This window comes from Salvelinus namaycush, chromosome 3, assembly GCF_016432855.1.
Source record: "Salvelinus namaycush isolate Seneca chromosome 3, SaNama_1.0, whole genome shotgun sequence".
Classification (NCBI taxonomy): domain Eukaryota; kingdom Metazoa; phylum Chordata; class Actinopteri; order Salmoniformes; family Salmonidae; genus Salvelinus; species Salvelinus namaycush.
In genome coordinates this window covers 9,263,942-9,284,817 of record NC_052309.1, presented here as the reverse complement: position 1 = coordinate 9,284,817, position 20,876 = coordinate 9,263,942, and the positions used below count along the sequence as shown (strand labels likewise).

Genomic DNA, 20,876 nt, shown 5'->3' with positions numbered 1-20,876 from the left:
GAAGCATGGTGGTGGCAGCATCATGATGTGGGGATGTTTTTCAGCAGCAGGGACTGGGAGACTAGTCAGGATCGAGGGAAAGATGAAAAGAGCAAAGTACAGAGAGATCCTTGATGAAAACCTGCTCCAGAGCGCTCAGGACCTCAGACTGGGGCGACGGTTCACCTTCCAACAGGACAACGACCCTAAACACACAGCCAAGACAACACAGGAGTGTCTTCAGGACAAGTCTCTGAATGCCCTTGAATGACCAAGCCAGAGGCCGGACTTGAACCCAATCAAACGTCTCTGGAGAGACCTGAAAATAGCTGTGCAGCAACACTCCCTATCCAACCTGACAGAGCTTGAGAGGATCTGCAGAGAAGAATGGGAGAAATTCCCCAAATACAGGTGTGTCAAGCTTGTAGAGTCATACCCAAGAAGACTCAATGCTGTAATCGCTGCCAAAGGTGCTTCAACAAAGTACTTAGTAAACGGTCTGAATACTTATGTAAATGTAATATTTCATTTTTTAAATATATATACATTTCCAAAAACCTGTTTTTGCCTTATCATTATGGGGTATTGTGTGTAGATTGATGAAGGGGGAAAAACTATTTAATCAATTTTAGAATAAGGCTGTAATGTATCAAAATGTGGAAAAAGTGAAGAGGTCTGAATACTTTCGAATGCACTGCAGGTGTTGATCATCCCAGCCTGGTCTCATAGACTAGACATAACATAGTAAATGTAAATCCGGAACCCTCAAATTACTATGATACGTTACGTCTACCAACCCAAAGGTTGCGAGTTCGAATCTCATCGTGGACAACTTTAGCATATTAGCAACTTTTTGATACTTTGCATCTACTTAGCATGTTAAACTACTCGGATTTATACTATAATGAACAAAAAAAATGCAACATGTAAAGTGTTGGTCCCATGTTTCATGAGCTGAAATAAAAGATCCCAGTAATTTTCCATACACAAAAAGCGTATTTCTTTCAAATTTTGTGCAGAAATTGGTTTACATCCGAGTCATACTAATACTGCTACAAATTAAGTCACTCGGTGACTTTGCTAAAATGCTTTATTTATTTTCTTTCAATCAAGGATAACACTTGGTCACGTTTAGTAAGCTACAGAGACAGATAGCAGTGTTTACTTTGTTTCCCCTTTATCTCTCATGTGTGTGTGTGCAGGCATGTACGTGTGTGTGTGTGTGTGTGTGTGTGTAGGCATGTACGTGTGTGTGTGTGTGTGTGTGTGTGTGTGTGTGGGGTGTGTTGGCACGCATGTACGTGTGTGTGTGTGTGTGTGTGTGTGCAGGCATGTACGTGTGTGTGTGTGTGTGTGTGTGTGTGTGTGTGTGTGTGCAGGCATGTACGTGTGTGTGTGTGTGTGTGTGGGGTGTGTTGGCACGCATGTACGTGTGTGTGTGTGTGTGTGTGTGTGTGTGTGTGTGTGTGTGCAGGCATGTACGTGTGTGTGTGTGTGTGTGTGTGTGTGTGTGTGGTGTGTTGGCACGCATGTACGTGTGTGTGTGTGTGTGTGTGTGTGTGCAGGCATGTACGTGTGTGTGTGTGTGTGTGTGTGTGTGTGTGTGTGTGTGTGTGTGTGTGTGTGTGTGTGTGGGGTGTATTGGCACGCATGTACGTGTGTGTGTGTGTGTGTGTGTGTGCAGGCATGTACGTGTGTGTGTGTGTGTGTGTGTAGGCGTGTACGTGTGTGTGTGTGTGTGTGTGTGGGGTGTGTTGGCACGCATGTACGTGTGTGTGTGTGTGTGTGTGTGTGCAGGCATGTACGTGTGTGTGTGTGTGTGTGTGTGTGTGTGCAGGCATGTACGTGTGTGTGTGTGTGTGTGTGTGTGTGTGTGTGTGTGTGGGGTGTGTTGGCACGCATGTACGTGTGTGTGTGTGTGTGTGTGTGCAGGCATGTACGTGTGTGTGTGTGTGTGTGTGTGTGTGGGGTGTGTTGGCACGCATGTACGTGTGTGTGTGTGTGTGTGCAGGCATGTACGTGTGTGTGTGTGTGTGTGTGTGTGTGTGTGTGTGTGTGTGGGGTGTGTTGGCACGCATGTACGTGTGTGTGTGTGTGTGTGTGTGCAGGCATGTACGTGTGTGTGTGTGTGTGTGTGTGTGTGCAGGCATGTACGTGTGTGTGTGTGTGTGTGTGTGTGGGGTGTGTTGGCACGCATGTACGTGTGTGTGTGTGTGTGTGTGTGTGTGTGTGTGTGTGCAGGCATGTACGTGTGTGTGTGTGTGTGTGTGTGTGTGTGTGTGTGTGTGGGGTGTGTTGGCACGCATGTACGTGTGTGTGTGTGTGTGTGTGTGTGTGTGTGTGTGTGTGTGTGTGTGTGTGTGTGTGTGTGTGCAGGCATGTACGTGTGTGTGTGTGTGTGTGTGTGTGTGTGTGTGTGGGGGGCATGTTGGCACGAATGTACATGTGTGTGTGTGTGTGTGTGTGTGTGTGTATGCAGGCATGTACGTGTGTGTGTGTGTGTGTGTGTGTGTGTGTGTGTGTGTGTGTGTGTGTGTGTGTGTGTGTGTGGGGCGTGTTGGCACGTGTGTGTGTGTGTGTGTGTGTGTGTGTGTGTGTGTGTGTGTGTGTGTGTGTGTGTACGCCTCCCATGGTTCATCTACTCCCCTCTACCTTGTACAGGATGCCTTACATGGCCATTCCTATCCATGCCTCACTCTGCCTGGTTAAGCTCTAGTTTCTGACTGCTGTAGCACATCTCTGTATATGTGTCCCAAATGGCAACCTATCCGCTACATAGTGCACTACTTTTGCCCAGGTCCATGTCAAAAGTAGTGCACTATATCGGGAGCCATTTGGGAAGCACATGTCTATATATTTTTTGTTTATTTAACCAGGTAAGTTGACTGAGAACACATTCTCATTTACAGCAACGACCTGGGGAATAGTTACAGGGGAGAGGAGGGGGATGTATGAGCCAATTGGAAGCTGGAAAACATTTTTAGACCTAAGGAAAGAGTGCCTCTTACTGGCCCTCCAACACCACTTCCAGCAGCATCTGGTCTCCCATCCAGGACCAACCCTGCTTAGCTTCAGAGACAAGGCAGCAGTGAGATGCAGGGTGGTATACTGCTGGCAGGGTGGTATACTGCTAGCAGGGTGGTATACTGCTGGCAACTATCTGTTTCCGCTGCCTTACTGGCTCTGCTCACTACTGTCATCTTCTTCCACTATTAAACAACCCAATTACAGCAACACAGAACAGAAGCTTTGTTTCCACTGGCCTCACACACACACAGACATGCATGGGCAAAACACACACACACACACAGACATGCATGGGCAAAACACACACACACACACAGACATGCATGGGCAAAAAACACACACACACACACACACAGTATGCAAACGTGTGTGTGTGCTACAGCGATAGGTGAAGGCTATCAGCTGATGTCTGTTACCATGTCCTTACCTACCTATTAATGTAAAGGGGTTTTATTGATTTACGCAGATCCCAACAGCACATTTGAATTGAATATTTCTCTAAATCCAGTTGGCTGGAGCACTGGAGGTTTAGTAAAATACCCTAGAATTGGCCCAGACCCTGCTGGCTACCAACTGTCCAATAAACAGAATATGGAAATGTGCAGAAAGCAGAATTCCCGTTGGTGCTGTGCGGGAGATTCTTCAGAGATTCTTCAGGGACGTGCGCACAAACACACACCAGGATTTCCTTTACCCAGTAATTGCTGACTTTTGATGGAAAAGTCGAATAAATAAAATAGTCCGTTTGAAGAAAAAAATCCCATTTCAAAATACAACTGTTTTGCGCCGTCAATTAATACCGGTATATGGTTGATGTATACTGCCCCCAGGTCTGCTCCCATCTGCTCCCAGATGGACAATCCTAGTCAAATTAGCAACCCATGCTAGTTGTTGATAATCCTAGGCAAATTAGCAACCCATGCTAGTTGTTGACAATCCTAGTCATAATAGCAACCCATGCTAGTTGTTGATAATCCTAGGCAAATTAGCAACCCATGCTAGTTGTTGACAATCCTAGTCATATTAGCAACCCATGCTAGTTGTTGACAATCCTAGTCATATTAGCAACCCATGCTAGTTGTTGACAATCCTAGTCATATTAGCAACCCATGCTAGTTGTTGACAATCCTAGTCATATTAGCAACCCATGCTAGTTGTTGACATTCCTAGTCATAATAGCAACCCATGCTAGTTGTTGACAATCCTAGTCATATTAGCAACCCATGCTAGTTGTTGACAATCCTAGTCATATTAGCAACCCATGCTAGTTGTTGACAATCCTAGTCATATTAGCAACCCATGCTAGTTGTTGCATCTTTATATCTCCCATCTTTCTAAATTTCGAACTGATATTTTCATCTGTTATATGAACCAGCTCGCATGTGCGGTGTAAGAGAGAAAAAACGTTAAAAAGCAATAGCTAAACTATGATATGGTCACATTATAAGCGCAGCAACGCGCACAAGGCAGTAGGCTACGCGTGAATGTTATTTGCGGGAAAACACTGTTGTCAAAAGGGCACTGCACATGCGAGCGGTTTCATGTGACAGAGTTGAAAATATCAGTTAGAAATTTAGGAGAGGAGATCTAATAGGCTACTTTGAAGCAAGATAAGAAACATTAAAAAGTTTAGGTTTCAAACAATTACGTTTATGTTTTTTAAATGAACACGGCCTCCAGTTCATTGCAAAGTGGTGTGTGACGTGCTGATGAAGCCTGTTGTCGTTTGATGGGAACTTGGAACACTGAATTATGCAAATGAACCTATAGACCAATAAGCATAAACCAGTCTAATACATTTACATCGACTGGTATTTCCATCAGAGACAAGGCTAAAATGCATTATGTCACAATAGGATTTTTTTGTTCTTTCTCTTTACTTATTGGCTTCTTTTGGGGGGGGGGGACAAAAGCCGGCAATTACCGGTTAACGGGGTCCGGTAAATTTCTCACAATGTCCTGTAATTTAAAATGCTGCTGGTCAAATGTCTGGCGCCAAACCCTGACACACACGCGCACACACACAACCCCAGGGAGGATACTGACCTGGCCTTCAGCTCTTCAAAGAGCTGTTTAGAATCTCCCTGCTCTTAGCAATAAAAAGGGCCAGCCTGGCTAAAACCTGCTGACTCAGTGATGCTATCTCTCTTAACCTCACAAACAGACACACACACACCTATTCTCCACTCTTCTCCATCTGACTGCATCCATACACAAGAGAAGAAAAAATGTTTGTGTCATGCAAAAAAAATACAACAAACAATATAACATCTGATCTTCCTGACTGGCCAGAGAAGAATGGCTGCGATGCTTTTCAGTTTGACAGTTTCTGCTGACCAACCTCAGGAGAGAAAGAAGAAGCACACAGACCTTAACTGCCCTGGCCTGGAGACTGACAGAGGGAAAAAGCTCATATTCACTCCCGCCGTTCACATTTCCTATCACCTCTGCATGGAATGCAGGAATAGCTCCAATCAGTAGGAAGGTGAAGACACGGAGCAAGAGTGAGAGATGCAGAGAGAGAAGGAAAGGGAGAAAGAGAAGAGAGGGGGGAGAGAGAGAGGGAGAGAGAGAGGGAGAAAGGAGAGAGATAGCAAGGAGAGAGAGAAAGAGATGCAGAGAGAGAGAGAGAAAGATGGGTGAGAGAGTAGAGAGAAGGAGAAGGGAGAGAAAAAGAGAGAGAGAAGGGAGAGAAAAAGAGAGAGAAGGGAGAGAGCGAGAAGAGAGTGAGGGTAGGAGAGAGAGAGAGAGAGAGAGAGAGATGGGTGAGAGAGTAGGGAGAAGGAGAAGGGAGAGAAAGAGAAAGAGAAGAGAGTGAGGGTAGAAGAGAGAGAGTAAAGAGAGTGATAGAAGGGAGAGAGAGAGAGCGAGCGAGATAGTGAAGTATGTCCAATGTATGACCACATTAGAGATAATTGCCACAGATCTGCAAGCACAGCAGCAAAATGTGTGGGCCGTTGTCATGAGAAAAGGGCAGCAAGTGGAGCACAGACAACATTGTAAATACAACATTAGTGATGCACTGATGACATTTTTGGCCGATACCGATATCCGATATTTTCCTTGCCAGAAAACCTGATACCGATAACCGATATTTTCCTTGCCAGAAAACCTGATACCGATAACCGATATTTTCCTTGCCAGAAAACCTGATACCGATAACCGATATTTAACATTTTAGCCGTCTTTTAAGCATTCTAGTACAGTTAAATAGTTAACACACACACATGGACGCAGCGGTCTAAGGCACTGCATCTCAGTGCAAGAGGCGTCACTACAGTCCCTGGTTTGAATCCAGGCTGTATCACATCCGGCCGTGATTGGGAGTCTCATAGGGCGGCGCACAATGGACCCAGCGTCGTCCGGGCCGTCATTGTAAATAAGAAGTTGTTCTTAACGGGCTTGCCTAGTTAAATAAAAGTTACACACACTACACAGACCAAAAAGTTATTTTGTTGGCATTTACGTATGTCTCCATTACCAGTAAAACATCATCAAAACCTATTTCTTTCTAAACCCACTTACTTGCTGTTTCATTGTTCAGTCGTTTCATTCTCAACCAGGACTTCTTTGGAACGCCGTCTGGGTCTTTGTGTGTCAAAAAAGATACACGTCAAATAACACTATTTGACGTGTCAAATAACATGACATAATCTGTTTCAGTAGCTATAGTTAGCGAACTATATAGCTAGGTGTCATCTAAAATAACCCTAATTTATAAGACAGTTCTTATTTGATTAATGGTGGTCGGACCCATCTATGTGAAGCTAGCCACAATAAGGATTAGCCACAATTGTGGACTTTGCAGTTAGCCTTCAAAATAAAAGTATGGAATAATTCTACTATTTGTATTAATTTGCATCACTGTCAATGACTGCGGTTTGTCATTGACAGTGATGCAAATTAATACAAATAGTAGAAGTATTCCATACTTTTATTTTGAAGGCTAACTGCAAAGTCCACAATTGTGCCTAATTCTTATTGTGGCTAGCGTCACAACACATAACCCTCTCCGGTCGAGCCTCAGTAGCCAGATGAAGCTAGCTGGCTGCTTATAACATTAGCTTTGGGCAACAGGGTTAGGCACCTATTTATTTTCTTGAACCAAAGTTAAATTTCAATAGGAGAACAACAAGTGGCTATCTAGCTAATACTTACTCACAAGGATTCCTAAATCATTGCTAAGAATAATGAAAATGACTGCAGTTTCTACTGGTCATTGTTTTCAGGCTGGTTGTATTGGTGCTAGCTAGATACTAAGCTAAAGCTAGCTACCCCAGAAGTTGCGGTCGAACAAATGATGCTTTATTACCTACGCGGTATTGTAAACACATCGTTCGTGTCCATGGTTTGCTTGTTTGCAGAATTTTATGCACAGCTTTGACAGTGCTACTGTATCTTTATGGACATGCAAAGACCCAAACGGCGTTCCATAGTCGTGAAGCTAATAGCAGTGACGCTATTCCTGTGTAATTCCGGTAGGGCAACATCTGAAAAATAGCACACTTGGTAGTGTGTACCGGTGCTCGACCAGTCGGTGAAAGCCAACATCACCCACGACAGAGAATGGTTGATTGTCAAGGGCTATGAATTCCATTATCTTGGTGTTAATGTATTTCGCCTTTGAGTTGTCTCGCTGAAATTGTCTTACTCTTTCAAATGACTGCTCGACTTGTTGACTGCTCGATCCACACAGCAGACATTGTGGGCTAGGTCAGGAATGCTGTGTTGCACGTGTAGCGCAACATTTGAAGTGGCGTTATTACGTCATGTACCTACGTTATATAGGTATGCACGTTAGCTTTGACATCGGTTTTTAACACCGGCGTTAAACTAAACATCGGCCGATACCAATGTTTGCATTTTTAGCTAATATTGTCCGATTCCAATATGTTCACCGATATATCGTGCATATCCTACACCAATATGTATCTGTTTATTTATTTTCCCATTTAAGACTTCAACTATTTGCACACTGTACATAGCCAATAATATAACATTTGAAATGTCTATATTCTTTGAAAACTTTTGTAAGTGTAATGTTTACTGATTGTTTATTTCCCTTTTGTTTATTGTCTATTCCATTTGCTTTGGCAATGTAAAAAATGTCCCATGCCAATAAAGCCCTTTGAATTGAATTGAGAGACAGAAGGGAGAGAGAGAATTGAGAAAGGCCGCCGTAGACAGACCTGGCTCTCAAGAGAAGACAGGCTCTGTGCACACTGCCCACAAAATGAGGTGGAAACTGAGCTGCACTTCCTAACCTCCTGCCCAATGTATGACCATATCAGAGACATATTTCCTTCAGATTACACAGACACACAAAGAATTAAAAAACAAATCCAATTTTGATAAACTCCCATATCTACTGGGTGAAATACCAGTGTGCATCACAGCAGCAAGATCTGTGACCTGTTGCCACAAGAAAATAGCAACCAGTGAAGAACAAACACCATTGTAAATACAACCTATATTTATGTTTATTTACTATCCCTTTTGTACTTTAACTATTTGCAAATGATTTGACATTTGAAATGTCTTTATTCTTTTGGAACGTTTGTAAGTGTAATGTTTACTGTTACATTTTTTATTGTTTATTTCACTTTGTTTATTATCTATTTCACTTGCTTTGGCAATGTAAACATACATTTCCCAAGACAATAAAGCCCTTAAAATGAAATTGAAAATTTAATTGAGAGAGAGAGAGAAAAAGAGAGAGAGACCCACATACATCTCAGTCACATCAAGAGTGACTGAGGAAAATGATCCCTTTTCATCTATTAGGTAAACCTGCATAAAGAACCCATACAGTATGCCTACAAACAAACACAAGGCTGAGTTCTCCATAGTGAAAACTGCTTTTAAAGTCTAAATGTGTGTGTGTCCCATAAACCACATTGACTCCAACATCTAGTCCAGGGTCAACGTAAATTCTATTAATGGAAGATAAGCCAATACCAAGAGTCATCCAATCACCTCTCTGTATCCACGGCAATGACAACTGAAACTGTATGGTGCTGTATAGGAGAGGAGCGCCGCTGTATTCCCCTTTTAATAATGACAACTGCTGGCCGTTTATTGAGCTCATAGGACGGGTAAACAGTTACACACTGTATATTCACACTATGTGTGACTTGACATTTTCTCGGACTATGTTTATCAAGCCCACAGGAGTCCTTAGATGAGGACAGTTACATTATGTGGTGATTGTGAACTGAAAACAGGGTGTTCTCCATTCTAACTGTGCAGTGAATTCACACATTTTTCTGACCACAGCTTCCTCTTCACCAACAGAAATAACACTAAAACTTGATTGCATTCAAGATAAAAGGTATTTTTATGTGTCTGGTCACTGTAATTTTCTCTCGTAAACATAACATTCCCCAAGTGACAACCACTTGACCAGACATCTCTGCAATATATGAACTAGGCATCATACACATCTCCCACTGGGCACTCAATAGGAGAAAACAAAAAGGCCATGGAGTCATCAGAGTGGCAGTAAATGTGACAGAGGGTCTTTCTAAAGTGACAAAGCACTGAACTTTAACCTTTACCTCATGGGAACACACCCTCTCTCGCTCTATTCAGATGGCCATACATTGGAGTCCACTCCAGCACCAAAACATGCTCATTTGTGACACTTGAAAAAGCAGGTAGGTTGGAAGAAGCTACATGTAAGCATATTGCCCAATATTTCAAATCTGTCATTCTGTACCTTTACATAACAAATTCAAATCGGATTCAAGAAATAAAACATTTTGGCACCACACATCTATGCCCACAAACTATTTGCTATTTCTGCCAGCAAAAAGAGCAATTTCGAGCCATATGCGGAGCATTACGCTAAACTCACACTTGCTTGCATGCACACACACACACACACACACACACACACACACACACACACACACACACACACACACACACACACACACACATATGAGGAAGAGATGAGAGGGACACAAACCTCAATGAGGAAATAAGCCCCAGTGTTTTTCTCTTTGTTCCCAGACACTCATGTTGGAGAGTTTCACAGAGAACATGGCAATGAAACTGTGAAACCATGACAATAAAGCAACATACTGGTTTGTTTACTTTAGACCTCGATTTGTTTACTCGAGTATTGCTTCCAGACATGAGAAAGAGCGCAGAGCAGTCAAAACAGCAAAACCAGAAGTAAAATCTACAACCATTTCCAAATACATTTCCAAGACACGCCACAAACACAATGCATTCATTTAAACAATTTCTAGTACTAATTTTGATAACGATTCATTTAAAATTGCTATATATTATGAAGCAAATGCTGATTGTTTAGTGTTGATATGATTTAGCCATAGTAGTACTAGCTACTAGCCTAAACACTCCTCTTAATAGCCTATTCACTGCGGAAGTTCTGACACCTGCTCCAGTAGGTGATGAACAACACATACGATGTTATAACACCGTCTATTGATGGCTGCTTTTCTGAGCAAACAAATATTCACATGTATATGAATAGTTACTAGTGTCAAAAAGGTGACAAATGGATTAGTCAGTCGTCCTATAGAAATACACGTCCAACAGCACAGGTGGTGAAAACATCGACCTATTGCGAGTGAGTATATCATTTGCTTTTGGCTAGTTTGCTTGATAGTCAAAAAAGTTATTTATTCGTTATTTACATTTACCATTAGAGTTGATTAAATTAGCAACAATGTACCAATTCACAAAACAGTATATTTTCCTTAGTTGTCTAGAACAATTAGTTACACAGTTGTTACAAAGTTAGCTAGCTACAACAGCTACACCGACACACAGGTCCCGGTGACCCTGCATGCCACTCCGTCGAGAGATCGAGCGAGCTTGCTACAGACCGGAGCCCACATTTGTTTCTCGCCCGCAAGCTGTGTGACTACTTTATCCCCGAACACAAAGGGTTCGATGTAAAATATATGCTGACTACTTACGGTGTGTTACTGAAGTGGGAAAAGATATCCAAACATACGTTGGTTGATAACAGGCACAGTTCTGACACTCGCTGGTAGGACCAAAAACCAAGTGCCGACGTTCAGCGAAAGAGCTCGCACGTTTGACACCAGCACGAACCGCCTGCTAGTTTCTTTCTTGCACGGAATTCAAAGATGAAGGGTAACTGCGCAGGCGTGGACAGGATCAGTTGATTATGAGCGCTGAGAAAGCGGCAGCATTGGGTATACTGACAGGATGGGTAGACAGTGGCATGGTGCACGGAGATCAAAACATCAAGCTGAAATATATCACAGCCATATAAACTACTATAAATAACATGTCTATGCATTTACTTGGTAAATGTGTAGTAAGAGCTGCACTATTCACATTTACACATAAGATATTGATTAAGACACAAACTTATTACGGGGACTTCAATTACTGCTCTGTGGCATTTGTATGGGAACATTCTTTTTGGATAAATAAAAAGTTTATTTTGTGCAAGAAATATCTCATTTCCAGGCTATTTGTGTCTCCATTCAGATTGAGCATTGATTTCTTCCAGCCACACAGTCTAATAAATAATTCAAGTAGGTTATAGCAGCCTGCCTAGCTGCACCAACAAATATACTATTCTCACAATAGCAGGGGCGTCAAATTAAATGATAGGATAAAGTTCAATTAGCATACTTGAATTCAATGGTTCGGAGAGGGCTCAGAGGTGGGATTACGAGGCTGTGTTAACTATCAATAGTTTATGCCGCTTGATTGAGGAGCATAGCAAGTCCCACGGTACCGTTGCCTAATAGCCTACAATGCCTGTGCTAGCGATGTTCGTTCTTTGGATCAGAATTCACTATGCCCGCTTGTAGCCTAACAAAAATCACAGCGGCAACAACCAACCGCTGACCATTCCGACCGCATCCACATAACGGCAGCACAAATGTGTGATGATAAATCAATTACCGTAATAGCTTGGTTTCAGTCCCCGCCCGGTACCTTTAGCCTAGTTCCAGTTAAATGTGCGTTCCCCTGCTCCTCGAGCTGCCTGTCCCCATATCACTCAGACAACGGCTTTGTTCACGTGGTAATGTGTGCTTTTCCTAATTGGAGGACCAGGATTCGCTGAAACTGCCATTGCCCCCTTCCTCTCCGCACCTGTTCAGCCTAGCAGGACGATTGACGGATGGAAACAGCAAACTCGGTCATAATACCGTTACCAGCTGAGCCCACTGTATAGTGAATAAGTAGTATGTAACTTGACTTTAGTGCATTGCCTGGTGAAGGAGGAAGCATGGTGAGGGGGCGAATCGTTTGGGACGCTATAAAAAAAATGTCTCACTATCCATGTATATTACTGCGACACTATGACAGAGAAGCCTGCTGTGAGGCCAGGACAAAAGGGATGCTACAGCAACGCTTTTTATGTACAAGGAAACCTATTATGCTCCCACACAAGCACCACTTTTCAAGGTTCACATTACATCAGATATTACACTATAAAATCTGTATATAATTAAACAACCCATAAAAATGACTCCCCCCCCACACACACACACACACAGAATAGACAGGAGGAAAACAGAAAGGCTCTTTAAACAGGCTTCTGAGGAACATTTGAGTTTGACAAATACTACAGTTGCAGGAGTAGTTACAGGAACCGTTTTACAGCTGGGTGTGACTCTTCAGGCCCCACTTCAGGCATGCAGCACAGCACTCTGGTCTGTCTGGTCTGGTCTCTCCTGTGGAACAGCATACCTAAGATATACACACAGTAGTCTACACACAGGCACAGTGCACACTGTGTCCTTTCTCTTTTACAAAAACATTTGACACGCAATAATTGCACTTTTATTACACAGTAGGCTACACACACACACACACACACACACACACACAAGCGCGCACACACAAGCGCGCACACACACACACACACACACACACACACACAGGCCTACAAACACAGACGAGTGCACTCACACAAACACACAGACGAGTGCACTCACACATATTTTTACAAAAACATAATTTGCATGCATACCCTTTCCCCTTTCTCTTTTACAAAATCATACTTCAGAGGCATATATACTGGTCTAGAACAAAATCATACTTCACACAGAGGCATATATACTAGTCTAGAACAGTCTGTCACATTTTACACTCAATAACTGCCATTATATTATCCTCTAATACATATTAACCCACTACTTGTGACCACAGTGCGTTAACATTTCTTTGTAAATTGTAATTTTATTCGGTACCTTTTCATTTGCCATCTGCAGTACCTGTGGTTCCTAGCCCACGCTGTGGTTGACACGTAGGTTGGTCGGTTAGTCTATTAAAAGCACCAGACGCCAGTAACACTCCTCACCACTCTCCTGCTCCTCTGTCCACCTCCTGGTCACATAGGATGTGTGTTTCCCAAATAGCACCCAACCCTACGCAGTACACTACTTCTGACCAGGGACCATAGGTTGTGCATTATATAGGGAATAAGGTGCCATAGAGGACGCAGCCATAGAGGACGCAGCCATAGAGACCGCAGCCATAGAGACCGCAGCCATAGAGACCGCAGCCATAGAGACCGCAGCCATAGAGACCACAGCGGAGCTACAGTCAATGGCTGCTGTACTGTCGGCTGCTGGAAGTATAATTTTAGATTGCATGTGGGCTGCAGATGCTGATCTCAGAGAATCAGGTCTCAGTGAAGAATACTGCTGTCACTGTCTATTCACTACTGTAAATCTATTTCATTTTTTGTGTTATTTATGCTACAGTTTGTGATACATAGAGACGTGTAGTTTTTGGCAGAAACAGACCCTTTTCCTCCTCAGATTTGTCCGGAATGAGAAGCACATTGAGGAAGGTCTGGCAGTTATCAACAATCAGCTAAACCTTTCGTTTAAGAAAGGAAATAACGTCGCATAAAGAGGCAACAGCTGTGAATGAAAATGACATGTGTTCTTACTGAGACAGATATAACATTTAGGTATCTTGAAACCATGGCTTTTTCTGCTCCCCATTTCTGTATGTTTACATGACACATACAGTATTAACATTTATGTACATTTCGTTTGTATGCCTAAGCATGTTTGTCAGTCAGCTTATGTTTATTTAAGTATTTTTTGTCAAGTTTTTATAACATGTGATAGGATGTGTGATAGGATGTATGTCACCTGGACGTATGTTAATAACAAGGGCTGTCAAACAATTAAAACGTTTCTTCAAGTTCATCACAGCATTTGCTGTGACTAATCACAATTAATCACAAATTCAGAATTTGCTCAAATTGAGCTGTAATTTAATTGTTTTTATACAAAAAGCAGAACAAAAATATTGATGTGTTGATTTTGTCCAAAGTAACAGTTAGTAAAATCAGGTATAGATGATGTATTTTGAATGCTTTCAGACAATAAAAAAATGTGTGCACTAAAATGTCACAATTTTACTCGCGTTAACTGACTCTGGCAGCCCTAATGTTAACGTATGCAATGTAAATATATCCGTCTTAGTTCCCCATCCCACTCTGACAGGAAGAGGAGCCTGACCCAATGCTCTTCTCGACATCGTCCATACCGACCACTTATCACAGGCATTTTGATGATTTTGTACATTACAATTAGCTCCACGATACTCTTTGTCTCTGTCTCTGTCTCCCCCTCTATGTCTCTGTCTCCCCCTCTCTCTATGTCTCTCTCTCCCCCTCTCTCTATGTCTCGCTCTCCCCCCTCTCTCTATGTCTCTCTCTCCCCCCTCTCTCTATGTCTCTCTCTCCCCCCTCTCTGTCTCCCTCTCTCTCGTTGTCTCTCTCACATTCTTGCTCTCCCTCTCTGTCTCTCACTCTCTGTGTCTCTCTTTCTTTCCCCCTCTCTCTCTCTCTCTCTCTCTCTCGCGCTCTGGCTCTCACTCTCTGTGTCTCTCTTTCTCTCCCCCTCTCTCTCTTTGTCTCTCTCTCTCTCTCTCACTCTGGCTCTCTCCCTCTCTCTCTCACTCTGGCTCTCTCTCTCTCTCTCGCGCTCTGGCTCTCTCGCGCTCTGTCTCTCTTGCGCTCTGTCTCTCTCTCACTCTGTCTCTCTCTCACTCTCTGTGTCTCTCTTTCTCTCCCCCTCTCTCTCTTTGTCTCTCTCTGTCTCTCTCTCTCTCGCACTCTGGCTCTCTCTCGCTCTCTCTCTCTCGCGCTCTGGCTCTCTCACGCTCTGGCTCTCTCTCGCACTAGCTCTCTCTCGCACTAGCTCTCTCTCTGTCTCCCCCCTCTCTCCGTCTCTCTCCCCCCTCTCTCCGTCTCTCTCCCCCCTCTCTCTGTCTCTCTCTCCCCTCTCTCTCACTGTGTCTCTCTCTCCCCTCTCTCTCACTGTGTCTCCCTCTCACTGACTCACACTCTGTCTCTCTCACACACTCTGTCTCACACTCACACTGTGTCTCTCACACTCACACTGTGTCTCTCACACTCACACTGTGTCTCACACACTCACACTGTGTCTCACACACTCACACTGTGTCTCACACACTCACACTCTGTCTCTCTCACACTCTGTCTCTCTCACACTCTGTCTCTCTCACACTCTGTCTCTCTCACACTCTGTCTCTCTCACACTCTGTCTCTCTCACACTCTGTCTCTCTCACACTCTGTCTCTCTCACACTCTGTCTCTCTCACACTCTGTCTGTCTCCCTCTCTCACACTCTGTCTGTCTCTGTCTCTCTCACACTCTGTCTGTCTCTGTCTCTCTCCGTCTCTCTCTGAGATAGAAGAGAGGAACTGGAGTCTTCAGACAGTACAGAATAAAGATGAGAATAAAGGCCAGACACTCTTCCTGAATTATTCAGTCTAAAAAAAGAATCTGACCTCTCCTGTCCTGTCCTGTCCTCTCCTGTCCTCTCCATTCCTGTCCTCTCCATTCCTCTCCTTCCCTGTCCTCTCCTCTCCTCTCCTGTCCTCTCCTCTCCATTCCTCTCCTGTCCTCTCCATTCCTCTCCATTCCTGTCCTCTCCATTCCTCTCCTTCCCTGTCCTCTCCTCTCCTCTCCTGTCCTCTCCTCTCCATTCCTCTCCTGTCCTCTCCTGTCCTGTCCTGCCCTGCCCTCTCAGGTTGTCGTGTGTTCAGTGGTCCAGGTTGCCAGCACCACACACAGTCACACCTGTCCCTCTCCTACAGTGTGCTCTGTCTGCTTGAGTAGACCTGACTAGTGAACATCTGTCACCAGTAATGAGCGACAGTAAGGTGGGAGCACTCTGTCACATCCTCACACTCAGTCTCACATACACGCACGGACACACACAGACACACAATTATGTGTGTGTAGCTCACTTTCTCGGTTGTCGGGTTTAGTCTTCTGACGCTATGATGCCCTCTGTCTACTGACACCATCAAACACACACATCGCCCTAGTCTTTTCAACAGCATGTCACACACAGAGATGTCATTGGTCTTGACATCTATCCCATTATGAGTCCACAGACATGTCCATCACCACCACAGTACAGTAGCATCGAATGCTAAGACTTGACATTGTCAGTCAACCCTCCTCCACTAAGCAGTCTAATACAGACCACACAGGCCTGCTCTGATCTGAAAGAGTGAAACCATATTATGCCTGGTATTACCACTATCTCCAGATCCCCTACAGTAAGAGGAAACAGACTAAAGATCAGGATTGTACCACTATCTCCAGATCCCCTACAGTAAGAGGAAACAGAGAGAAGAACATGATTGTACCACTATCTCCAGATCCCCTACAGTAAGAGGAAACAGACTAAAGATCAGGATTGTACCACTATCTCCAGATCCCCTACAGTAAGAGGAAACAGAGAGAAGAACATGATTGTACCACTATCTCCAGATCCCCTACAGTAAGAGGAAACAGACTAAAGATCAGGATTGTACCACTATCTCCAGATCCCCTACAGTAAGAGGAAACAGAGAGAAGAACATGATTGTACCACTATCTCCAGATCCCCTACAGTAAGAGGAAACAGAGAGAAGAACATGATTGTACCACTATCTCCAGATCCCCTACAGTAAGAGGAAACAGAGAGAAGAACATGATTGTACCACTATCTCCAGATCCCCTACAGTAAGAGGAAACAGAGAGAAGAACATGATTGTACCACTATCTCCAGATCCCCTACAGTAAGAGGAAACAGAGAGAAGAACATGATTGTACCACTATCTCCAGATCCCCTACAGTAAGAGGAAACAGAGAGAAGAACATGATTGTACCACTATCTCCAGATCCCCTACAGTAAGAGGAAACAGAGAGAAGAACATGATTGTACCACTATCTCCAGATCCCCTACAGTAAGAGGAAACAGAGAGAAGAACATGATTGTACCACTATCTCCAGATCCCCTACAGTAAGAGGAAACAGAGAGAAGATCATGATTATGTAAAGCAGTGAAATCAGTACCTCATGTTTTAATGTTTTTATTGGAGTTACTTATGACAGTTACTACACGCCTAAAGGAGTGTGTGTGTGGACACGTTGTACTATACCTGTGAGTACCAAAAGTCCAAAAGAATAGTAAACTCAAATTCAGAGAAGTTAGGACTTCACTTGTAAAAAGGCTATTTTAGGCTTAGGGGTTAGGTTTAGGGTTAAAGTTAGGAGTTAGGGTTAAGGTTAGGAGTTAGGGTTAAGGTTAGGTTTCGGGTTAAAGTTAGGAGTTAGGGTTAACGTTAGGGGTTAAGGTTAGGAGTTAGGGTTAAGGTTAGTTTTAGGGTTAGTTTTAGGGTTAAGAGTTAGGAGTTAGGAGTTAAGGGTTAAAGTTAGGAGTTAGGAGTTAGGAGTTAAGGGTTAAAGTTAGGAGTTAGGGTTAAAGTTAGGAGTTAGGGTTAAAGTTAGGAGTTAGGGTTAAAGTTAGGAGTTAGGGTTAAAGTTAGGAGTTAGGGTTAAAGTTAGGAGTTAGGGTTAAAGTTAGGAGTTAGGGTTAGTTTTAGGGTGAATAAGATTTTAAATGGGAATCAATTGTTAGTCCCCAAAAAGTCCTTACAAGTGGTGTAATAAGACATAGCTGTGTGTGTGTGTGTGTATGTGTGTGTGTGTGTGTGTGTGTGTGTGTGTGTGTGTGTGTGTGTGTGTGTGTGTGTGTGTGTGTGTGTGTGTGTGTGTGTGTGTGTGTGTGTGTGTGTGTGTGTGTGTGTGTGTGTGTGTGTGTGTGTGTGTGTGTGTGTGTGTGTGTCCTAATGTAGCAGGAGTTTCTTTCTTTCTGGTCCTGACAAAAAAATATTTATATATATATATACTATGTGTGTGTTTCCATTTCCCCTGGAAACAAGATGCTTCCGGATGTGACCTCCCCCGCTGAGGGTGGTGTCTGTGTGTGTTACTATAATCCTAGAATCGCTTTTGATGAAATGGTTCCCCCAGGTGCCAAATGGGTTCTACCAAATAGACTGGTTTGACAGACTCTCCAAGTACATATCAGCCTACTTTGAAAGTCCAGCCAAAAACCAAAAGAGAAGAGTACTACTGTTTTGTGGTAACGCTGAATGTGGTACGAGAGAGAGCCGGCCTCACCCTACTGCTCCAGTTTCAACTATTCTGCCTGCGGCTATGGAACCCTGACCTGTTCACCGGACGTGCTACCTGTCCCAGACCTGCTGTTTTCAACTCTCTAGAGACCGCAGGAGCGGTAGAGATACTCTGAATGATCGGCTATGAAAAGCCAACTGACATTTACTCCTGAGGTGCTGGCTTGCTGCACCCTCGACAACTACTGTGATTATTATTATTTGACCATGCTGGTCATTTATGAACATTTGAACATCTTGGCCATGTTCTGTTATAATCTCCACCCGGCACAGCCAGAAGAGGACTGGCCACCCCTCATAGCCTGGTTCCTCTCTAGGTTTCTTCCTAGGTTTTGGCCTTTCTAGGGAGTTTTTCCTATCCACCGTGCTTCTACACCTGCATTGCTTGCTGTTAAGGGTTTTAGGCTGGGTTTCTGTACAGCACTTTGAGATATCAGCTGATGTACGAAGGGCTATATAAATAAATTTGATTTGATTTGATTTACTAGAATCTGAAGTCAAATGTCTACTGTTTACCTGATGATCTGGTGCTTCTCTCCCCAATCAAGGAGGGCCTACAGCAGCACCTAGATCTTCTGCACAGATTCTGTCAGACCTGGGCCCTGACAATAAATCTCAGTAAGACAAAAAGAATGGTGTTCCAACAAAGGTCCAGTTGCCAGAAACACAAATACGAATTCCATCTAGACACCGTTGCCCTAGGGCACACAAACAACTATACATACCTCGGCCTAAACATCAGCGCCACAGGTAACATCCACAAAGCTGTGAACGATCTGAGAGACAAGGCAAGAAGGGCCTTCTATGCCAAAAAAAGGAACATAAAATTCAACATACCGATTAGAATCTGGCTAAAAATACTTGAAATCAGTTATAGAACCCATTGCCCTTTATGGTTGTTTGGAATACACTCACCAATCAAGAATTCACAAAACGGGACAAACACAAAATTGTGACTGCATGCAGAATTCTGCAAAAATATCCTCTCCGTAAAACACCAAATAATGCATGCAAGAGCCGATAACCGCTAATTATCAAAATCCAGAAAAGAGTCATTCAATTCTACAACCACCTAAAAGGAAGCAATTCCCAAACCTTCCATAACAAAGCCATCACCTACAGAGAGATGAACCTGGAGAAGAGTCTCCTAAACAAGCAGGTCCTAGGGCTCTGTTCACAAACACAAACACACACCACAGAGCCCCAGGACAACAGCACAATTAGACCCAAGCAAATCATGAGAAAACAAAAGATAATTACTTGACACATTGGAAAGAATTAACAAAACAACTGAGTAAACTAGAATGCTATTTGGCCCTAAACAGAGAGTACACAGTGGCAGAATACCTGACCACTGTGACAGACCTAAACTTAAGGAAAGTTCTGGCTATGTACAGACTCAGTCAGCTAGCCTTGCTAGCCTCTCAAGAGAAGACAGGCTGTGTACACTGCCCAAAAATGAGGTGGAAACTGAGCTACACTTCCTAACCTCCTGCCCAATGTATGAGCATATTAGAGACACATATTTCCCTCAGAGTACACAGACCCACAAAGAATTCGAAAACAAACCCAATTTTGATAAACTTCCATATCTTTTGGGTGAAATACCAGTGTGCCATCACAGAAGCAAGATTTGTGACCTGTTGCCACAAGAAAAGGGCAACCAGTGTAGAACAAACACCACTGTAAATACAACCATTATTTATGTTTATTTATTTTACCTTTTGTACTTTAACTATTTGCACATAATATGACATTTGAAATGTCTTTATTATTTTGGAACTTTTGTTCATGTTTACTGTTAATTTTTATTGTTTATTTCACTTTTGTTTATTATCTACTTCACTTGCTTTGGCAATGTTAACATATGTTTCCCATGCCAATAATGCCCTTAAATTGAAATTGAATTGAAAGAGGGAGAGATGGGGAGCGAGAGAGAGAGAGTGAGAGAGAGAGAAAGAAAGATTGATAGAGAGAGAGATAGTCTGTGTGTTATCTTTTGATCTCAGTCTGCTAGTTCAGGACAGACCGGTTAAACCAGAGAGGAATGGATTGGAGACGTTTGATTGGAGCGTTGATATGACCTTGAACCCCATTGGTTACCCTCGGCAGAGGATGGGATGCGAGACTGAAGCAAGCACTACCCCAGCCCTCTCTTCTATCGTCCCCCCTCCCCTTTTTCTCTGAAACCTTTGGTCCTTTCATCTTCCACATCTCCTCCTCTCTCCTTCTCTACCCCCTATATCTCCCTATATCTCCATATATCCCCCTATATCTCCCTATATCCCCCTATATCCCCCTATATCTCTCCCTATATATCTCCCTATATCTCCCTATATCCCCCTATATCTCTCCCTATATATCCCCCTATATATCCCCCTATATAT

At 43.3% G+C, this 20,876-nt stretch overlaps 1 protein-coding gene across 1 annotated transcript in view; it reads right to left on the bottom strand.

Annotated features, from left to right (window-relative positions):
• The window catches only part of LOC120044907 (spermatid perinuclear RNA-binding protein-like), a 189,124-nt gene extending 178,040 nt beyond the window's left edge, over positions 1-11,084 (bottom strand). Inside the window, exon 1 of the mRNA XM_038989638.1 lies at positions 10,959-11,084. The gene's annotated coding sequence lies outside the window, so the exon portion shown is untranslated. The remainder of the gene's footprint in view (positions 1-10,958) is intronic.
• Between the last annotated feature and the right edge of the window lie 9,792 nt (positions 11,085-20,876).